The sequence below is a fragment of the Vanessa cardui genome, chromosome 6, assembly GCF_905220365.1.
Source record: "Vanessa cardui chromosome 6, ilVanCard2.1, whole genome shotgun sequence".
Lineage (NCBI taxonomy): Eukaryota > Metazoa > Arthropoda > Insecta > Lepidoptera > Nymphalidae > Vanessa > Vanessa cardui.
The window spans coordinates 4,652,813-4,661,903 of NC_061128.1; the positions used below are offsets into that span (position 1 = coordinate 4,652,813).

Genomic DNA, 9,091 nt, shown 5'->3' on the forward strand with positions numbered 1-9,091 from the left:
AATGTATGTGGTAATGTCGCTACATAATCGTAACACGTACACAAAGAATCAGTATATGTAATGGCAAATATTATCTGTAAGGAGAAACAGTAATTTGTATAATCTTATGTTTTAGAAATGGGTTTAATCAAAACTTTTGCTCGATTTAGTTATGAATAGAAATGATTTTTTAAACAGTTTTAAAAGTAATAAATAAGAATGAACAGCGGAAAGATGTATTAGCATTGGGTGGCGACATCGGGTGACTGGGGACAGGGAAGCGCTTAACACTACAGTTGTATTATAATATTAAATTATATTTTACCTTGTAAATAAATATCTTAGTATTTGTTAGTTAAAGTCAAGGTATGCAAGTAATTAAATATAGAAACGTATACTTAAATAATACGATAGCATCTAAGCCGAGTCCTGTAAGAGGTACAATATCATTATCATCACTACATAGTTTAAAAGAAAATCGCTCACTGCTGTCTGTAATAATCTTTAAGATTAGGCAACGGATTTTGATGCGTTTTTTTTATTAGATAGATGAAACGATTCGAGAGGAAGGGTTTTGTATATAATACGTGGACAATATAATAAACACTGATAATTTTTAAAGTTTCTAATGTGACGCCGTAAATAAAGAAATTCCGTAGTATATTTAGCGAAGCCGGGTCGGGTCACTAATTATGAAATAATTTGACTGTGTGATCAAGAATTTCAATAATTAATGATAAAAGGTTATATACTTAAAAGGAAACACATAAAATTACGTTTATTAAATTTAATCTTTAAACATTACAGCGGGTTTAAAATTGAAAAATACCTCGAAACGAGAACCTAACTTAAGATTGATGATGTAGCTGCACTCAACTATTAGTATAACCGTCGGATAGACGAATGGAATGTCCGCTTTTCAGGAAAGAGATCATCGGCTTGTGTTTGTATTGCAGAGGATTTACATAGTTTATCTGCGATGCCCTTTGTGTCCTGTTTGCCTTTCAGCTGGCAGGCCATTTAGATGAAACAAAGTGAAACGACGTCATAAGCGTATTGATATAAGTTTATAGCTTTGACTCTCTTTGTGCGATCACGGATATCTTGTTTGTAGGTAACGAATCAAAGCAATCATACGACGAAATCTTTATGTAAATTTATGCAATGAATTTTAGAATTTGTATTATTTTAGTGTAAGGTTTTATAAAAAATATTTTAAGTGTCGTTACTTTTACAAAGATTTTTTTTTTGTGAAATTCTATTTATATGGCGAAAAATTTATTGAATAGTTTAGATTATTATGTTTAGATATTTCCAAATTTAGCTCAAGACATTTCGAGGCAAATATTTTACACATTTTTTTTCAGATATTTATATAATTATAACTCATATTACTGCATTATATATCAAAATAAGTTGTTTTTAATATAAATTAGTGACTAGTATTCTATCGTTTGTTACATGATTGTAAGTGGTCTATGCCTCAATAAAAGCATTTGTCTGTTTTAAAACACAAACTCGGTAGTTTCATTAATACATACCAATTCCTACTTTCCTTCCGTTTAAATAATTGAAACCATGCATAAGCGATTTAATATATATGCTAAATAGCAAAACTAACTTTTACATATTATTCGCGACTTTTCCCTCTTATTATGGATGATTTTACTTTCACAGACAGCCATACATTTTGCGATTATCGTAATGATTGATCGCTTTATCAATCATGATAATCCATAATGGAGTAATACGGGTTTTACTCAATTATGGAAGGTATATGATTTCATGTATGAATGTATGTATGTGTATCGGTTCCCACATGATTTCTAAGCTACATATAATTTGCATATGAGGCATTGTTAGAAGCATCTTGATACTCCGCTTGTGGCGTTACTTTAAATAATTACAAGGTGGTATATGATCATGTCTATCCCCTAAACATTACTATGTCTATGCATTAAAATTGAAATGTATATTCAATCTATGCAATTATTACATATTAGCTTTGGAATGGTCTGGAAATAAGATCGAAGACAAAATTATTATTTTTTCCTACTGTTCAATTAAATAAAACAATTAAACAATTTTCTTTTATGTTAATACATTATTATTTTTGGTGATTCATGGAGTTCTTAAGTATAAGAAGTGAAAGTGTTATGGACGCAGATTGGTATACAAAAACACACCAACATACGCACACACATCATGCCTTTACCCACACATACACGAGAACTGTCATTTGTTTCTTCAGTAAGTGTAGATTGTGTATTTGTGAAATTGTTAACAAAATAGATAATATAAACGATTTGGTCATGTTTGTTATCAATATAAATATTCAAGTTATAAATATAAGTAGGTACATCAATTTAGAATGTTATTATTTAACTTTTTAATATTACAAAACAACATAATCATATATTATATATTAAATGGTCAATTTAAATTCTATTTTGAAAAAGGAAGTGATTAAAATGTTCTCTTTTTTTTTAAGCGCAGAATTTTTCGTTAGACATTGTGTGCACCACTTGCGAAAAGTGGAAAAAGGGCTCGTAATTAATTCAGTTTTTTTCACTTAATTTCCAAGCGTTTTCATTTTATCGCGTTAAACAAATGAAGCAATCTTTGTTTGAAACGCTTTCGAAATAGTATTTTTAAATATAAAACAACACACTGTTTTAATTCTATGTGTTATATTTATTTAAAGTTACAGAATTCGAAGCTAAAGCTAGAAGTAGCGTGATGAAAAATAAATAATTAACCTTTTATATAATTTCTTAGATAAACTTAGGTATCAATGAAATAAGGATACTGTAAGAAAATACATTCAATATTCTATTTCTATAAATATGTGACATACATCGATCATATAGCGGTGAAGCTTTATGACCTGAGATACCTAATAAAACTTCACAAGGCATGTTGCCTGCAAATGAGGGTTGACGTGAGGGAAATATAAGTAGGCGGAACTTCGACGCAAGGAGTTCATTATAGTGCATAGGAAGATGCGGAGCGTATTATGTTACGTTACGAACTAATAAAGATTTGATGTTGATGAAATAACTTAAAATATAACGTAACAAGCAGTCTATAAATATAAGTATCCTGTCATATATATTTTTAAAACATCCATTAAAAGTATGACATTTCTCACTTGTGTTAGAAGCGCTGTTTCATTTTTCGCCCATAGGATTCAACGGGGTAATAGGGTAGGTAATGCTGCTAGCATTCTTGTAACCATTCAAGCGGTCACGTTATGTACAGTAGTCGTAGATATGTATAGTATATTTCAAGTATATAATTTTAACTTTGCGCAGAGGCAATATCGTAACCAATGAGGTTAATCCGAGGTGCGATTATTGCTAGTTGAAAACTTTTGCTGTCGAAACGCTTGGCCCTTGGAGTAGTGGTGCAAAAAGCTTCATCAAAAGTATAACACCTCGCCTCATTGCCTCCACTGGTGACAGGAGGGCTGGTTCGTTTTTTGCCCAGAGGATCGGAATTGCGATTCAACGGGGAAATGCTGCTAGCATTCTTGCCACCATTCCACGCGGTCAAGATTTATACAGTAACTAGTTTTAGTTCATATTTGTATATATATATTTAAGCATTTAATGTTGTTAATTCTTATGTTAATAAAAGTATATACTATTAAGGGCTTGATGTAAATAGTTCTTATGTAAATAAATAAATGTAAAAATCTGTCAATAAATATAACACTTAATAATCTTAATCAAAGATCAAGATTTAAAATTTGAGTAAGCATTACAAAATATCCATGTTATACTTTATTTAAAAAAAAAAACAAAAACTTATTTTTTGTCTGTGAAGAAAAACATTGTGAGATAACTGTAAGTGTCGGAAAAAGTTTTGCCACACTTATATACAACAACTCTCAGTTCAGTGTCGTAGAATATTATTCAAGTACTTCTCCTAGCTTGCATCCCTAAACAAAAGAGGAGGCCTAAGGACTGCTGTGGTATGCTAATGGCAAACCAGTGAGTAATGACTTATTCGTATTTATTATATATTAAACAGGACCATTTTGTTTGAATGTTTAAGCCAGTAAACTCTGAGGTTCTGAGGTTCAAACCACGGGTCGAGTAATTATAATTTTACTAGGTTTTTCTGCCAAAAGATTCTCAATAACAGCCCCGACTCTTTGGAAATAACGTAAAGCCTACTGCTTTTTTTATTCTTGAAAATTTCTAATTTGTCGATCTTATTCCATCGGATTATGAGAGTAAGAGGAAAGAGTTAAAGAGTCCATGTGAGTTTACGCACACATTTATTTGCTATAATTTGTTCAGTATGTTGACTAGTTTTTATCATTTAAAATCAGAAAAAGGAGAACATTTCGTCACTTCAATTGTTCCATTTACATACAAAGCGAACAAAAAAGCGAACATTCAATATAATACTCAACATACGTTATAATAAAAGTGGTCATTTATTTATTTTTAGCAATAAAATGAATCATTAGAAATATAATGTATGGAAATTATTATATATGTCTTCACACATGCGCACAACGGGAGTAACTGATCCACTTCACTCCTGCCAACACGCGCTCTTACATTAAATTATACGTTACATAAATATCGTTTAATTCAAAATATCAAATTTTAAGTATTTCTATGAATTTATAAGAAACGTAGCCGGATTTCGTATTCGTCAGTGACTATGTTATTTTATTGTAATTTCCTTATTAAAACAAAGAAATACGTTTAGTGCAACGCTCAAACATTTATGGTTTAATTTCATTGCTGTGTTTTTATAACATTAATCTTTTCCTGTCATATTTATCCAATGAATGAAATGAAAATTCAACACAATTACAATACAAAATATCTACATACAATCAAATTTATAACAATAAACTTTAATAAAAAAATACGATCGCCACTATTGAAAGAATACATAGAATTTTAGCTAACTCTAACGTCACTACAGGATCCTTAATACAAATCCAAATTTTTTTTGGCATTTAAACATAATGGTAAATTAAAAAACTTACATCCGGACATGAACCTACTTTTTTGGGAGGTCGTGAAAAGATAATTTGTATTGTTTTTTTACAAAATAATACAATAATATAAATGATTTTCGAAATTAAACTCATTGTGATATTGGCATCCGTTAAAATTGTATCAACCTAAAGCTCCTTATTTTACTTCTTAAATATGCTTCTTTTATTTTATTGAAACCTGTAAATATAATTAGATAACTTGGAAATTACGATATAAAATACTTACGTGCGTGATTATGAATAACACAAATTGTAATAATTATAACACTAATTTGAATTTGTGATTTGAACCCTGAATCTTGGTATTAACAGCTTAATGAGCTAACCCCTATTGTTATTATCATTATAGTTATGTAAACATATATACAAATGCGAAAAGTCGTATGATATTGAACGTTCAGTTAACGTAATGCCTCTGTCTGCATAAACTAATTAACGAAGCTATGTGATTGCTTTGATCGCTGTTGACGTGAAAATGTTAGCGCTTTTCTTGCACGTTAACGACTTATGTACTTAGTCTAAATATATTACACGATCGTTTAATTAATTATTTATTAATAACTATTTTGGGAAGTCGTAAAACAGTGTAATACGTAGATTTTAAGAAACATAGAGGTGTTTTATTTAATCATTAATTAGACTCTGAAAACAAAATTAATTCTCTACAACATTCAAATGTTACTAACTTAAGTAAGCTCGTCAACGTACGGGATTAAAATGAATGGTAATGGTAGGTAAACAGGCCAAAAACTGAGTTGGTACTTTATTTCTCATACTAGGGACCTTAGCATAAGTGCAGTTGATTGATAAAGAAAATGATAAATTTTAAATAAATAAGTGTCACCATATAGATACAACTAAGAATGTATGGTGTTGGTGTTATTTAATGGTATTAAATAACTATTTTAATTATTATAAAGTTAACATCTCTATTATTAACGTACTTTAGTATCTTGAAAACAAAAATCTCAAAGCGTTGAAGTTTAAATAAGCCGAAGCAAGGCGGTTGTGAGCAGTTTTCGCAACAAAGTTCCCGTTTTCTAGTGGTTTGTGAAAAGCCGAATTAATATTGAGAAAATATAATTTGTTGTAAGCTTAAAAGCTTTCGAGGCGTAGTTAGATCGGATAGAAGATTTAAAACATTAAATACCTAGAGTATAATGACGTGTCTTACAGCGTAGACTCAAAAAACCTAAATTGTCTTTTTACAGAAGTAACAACAACAAACCACAACAACAACAAAAGCAACAGCCTGTATTTTTTCCCACTGCTGAGTTAAAGTCTCTTCTCGCTTTGAGGAGAAGGTTTGGAACATATTCCACCAAGCTGTTCCAATGCGGGTTGGAATACAAAAGTGACAGATTTTTTTTTGAAATTAGACTCATGCAGGTTTCCTCACGATGTTTTCTATCCCTGTCAAGCACGGGATGAATCATAAACACAAATTAAGCACATGAATAATCAGTGGTGCTTGCCTGGGTTTGAATCCGCGATCATCGGTTAAGATGCTCGCCTTCTAACCACAGGGTCATCTCGGCTCTATATATTATTTGTAGAAGCATTACAAATGCTTATTGATTGTCAGAACTATAAAATACTACAGCAGTTCAAATAAGTGTTGTAATTATAAATGTATATAGTAATATTAAAAACTTAAATAATTTTTCAGTTGGCTTCGATTTTAATGATTTTTTTTATATTTAAGTATTTAAATAAATAATCTTAAATAAATATATTAAGTTGGTGCAAAACAACTAAAATACACTCCTATTTTGTTTGTGTGCAACTTAAAAGGATTTTCAACATAAATGAACGGGTGCTTATAAAGTATTAAAATCTATCATCCTTTCTAGGAAATATAAAATATATTGAAGAATTTTAAAGACGTTCTGAGTGCTGTGCAAGTCACGAGTTTAGTTTTTATTAGCTGTATGATATCCAGTCACGTATTACTTTTTTTACGCTGGAAAAGTTTTATCTTGTTGCTTCAGATCAAATTTTACGTAAAACTGTTTAAAATCTTGAGAATAAATTCTATGTGATATTAATATAATACGAGTATATGGAGATTATGGGTTGTGTGGTACTTAATTTTCATTTATAATTTATTTCATGTATAGCGATTTGCATTTTTTGGATCATATTCTGCAACATTTAATGGTGAATATCAATGTATAGTACGAAACAACTTAGATGTAGCATCGGCAAATTCAATAAAACCGATTACTACCGATTTATATAACCAATAGAAATAGCCCTCTATCGCGCCATTCGACGCTATTCGTCGCTATATATATAACAGAGAGCCGGCAAGATTGTTTGGTAAAGGGTCATCCTCTTCGACATACACATTCAGGGAATAATACAACAAAACTATAGCTGGTTTCGTATATTGGTTTGTTACAATCTTTTTTATAAGCCATGACACCATCCGTCATCCTTCTTTTTCTGCCAGCTCACATTTCTTGTTTTTCTAACATGACTCTCACTGGCCAGAATCAACATTGATAATTTGGGTTGGCGTTCTTATTTCGGTGTGATCGGTTTTACGAATTTTGCCGATGCTACATCTAAGTTGTGTCGTACTATACGAGAGTGTTGCGTGGTGGAATAGGATCCAAACCATTATTCTCAGGTTGGCGAGAAATAGATGCTAGTATGGCAATAATGTGGCATATAAGGACAATTACTTGTTTATTTACTTATACGGTTAAGCTCATACAAAAATAGAGAATTATTTAGTTAAAAGGGGGATTACAACGAAACATCATTTGAAAAAGGTAGGCACGGTCGAGGCTTATTTTATTTACTTTAATAGAATTTTATCGGTCGGTCAAACGCGTAAATCTCGACTACCGTCCAATTAAGGTTTTATCCCGGATTAAACAAAACATTGAGCTTCCATCGTTTGCTTTAACTGCCTTCCTTAAAAATATTATGTTAACATTTCATATGAGGTCGCTTTAATAGGAAAAATATACAATCTATTCAATATTATCACTTCATTTTAGTAACAATTATTCCTTTTAATAATTTAGTATGAATGTATTAAATCCAACACAAGGAAATGTTTTGGCCAAGAACTGTTACATTGTTTTAGTATTTGATTTTTTATTTTTGAAGAATTTCCTTGGTTGCGGTTCGACATTGCATAGTATTCGATATTGAATTCTTGGTAGAATCTACTTTCAAAACTGGTGGTTAACATTTAATTCAAAATTGTACCATAACGATTAAAAGTGTAATGTAATTATAATATATATATATTTTTTGTATATTACACACGCCCAAATATTTGGGTTGGGTTTGCGCCCTGTTGCCCTGTTGACCTTCATCTTTAAATCAAACCTGTTGATTTAAAGATGAAGGTTATAAGTTCGACCACGCCATTTTTATTTGCACTAAAGTCGCTTATTAATAAATATGAACAAAATTTTTTATTTCGAAATACTAACCGAGCTCGTCAAAGGGTAATACAATTATAGCGGTTGACTTACAAAATTGGAGCATTTCATAATTAATTAAGGAAGAACATATCAATGTGGCTCGATTGAATTAGTTTACGATGAAAGCCTCAGAACCGGTAAATTAGTTGCTAATATAATAAGCTTTGCTCGAGGCCATTTGAGCTCATGCCACGATACGAGGAACAGCTCACGGGCCACATTATCCGTGTCACCTTTAATGATCGCTTGACAATAACAAAAATTGTACCCATAAATATCAAACGTGCCACTCGTTATAAAATAAATTCATATTTTATAAAAAATATCTCGTATTCTACGGAATTGTATAGGAAGAATTGCGCGTGCCACTTCGATACAGAAAGCAATAAAATGTCTTTCTCTATACATCATAAGTTTTCTTTGATATATTCGCATTTATTGCAATACATTGCGCCGCGACAGGATCATGGGAACGAGGACGAGGGCATTTTGAGGACAATTTAATAAAATTTTCGCATAGTTTGTGCCTGCAAATGAGAGATTTCGTGAAGATATTTTAAGCAAGAGTTGCAGGCGCTATGAGTATAATGGCTTTAAAGTCGTGCGGTATTTGCGCCACCGGCTGTCTACGTAAACTAAT

At 31.1% G+C, this 9,091-nt stretch overlaps 1 pseudogene; it reads left to right on the forward strand.

Moving 5' to 3' along the window:
• The first annotated feature begins 3,281 nt into the window (after nucleotides 1-3,281).
• On the forward strand, nucleotides 3,282-3,407 carry LOC124530770 (annotated as a pseudogene).
• The last annotated feature ends 5,684 nt before the right edge of the window (nucleotides 3,408-9,091 follow it).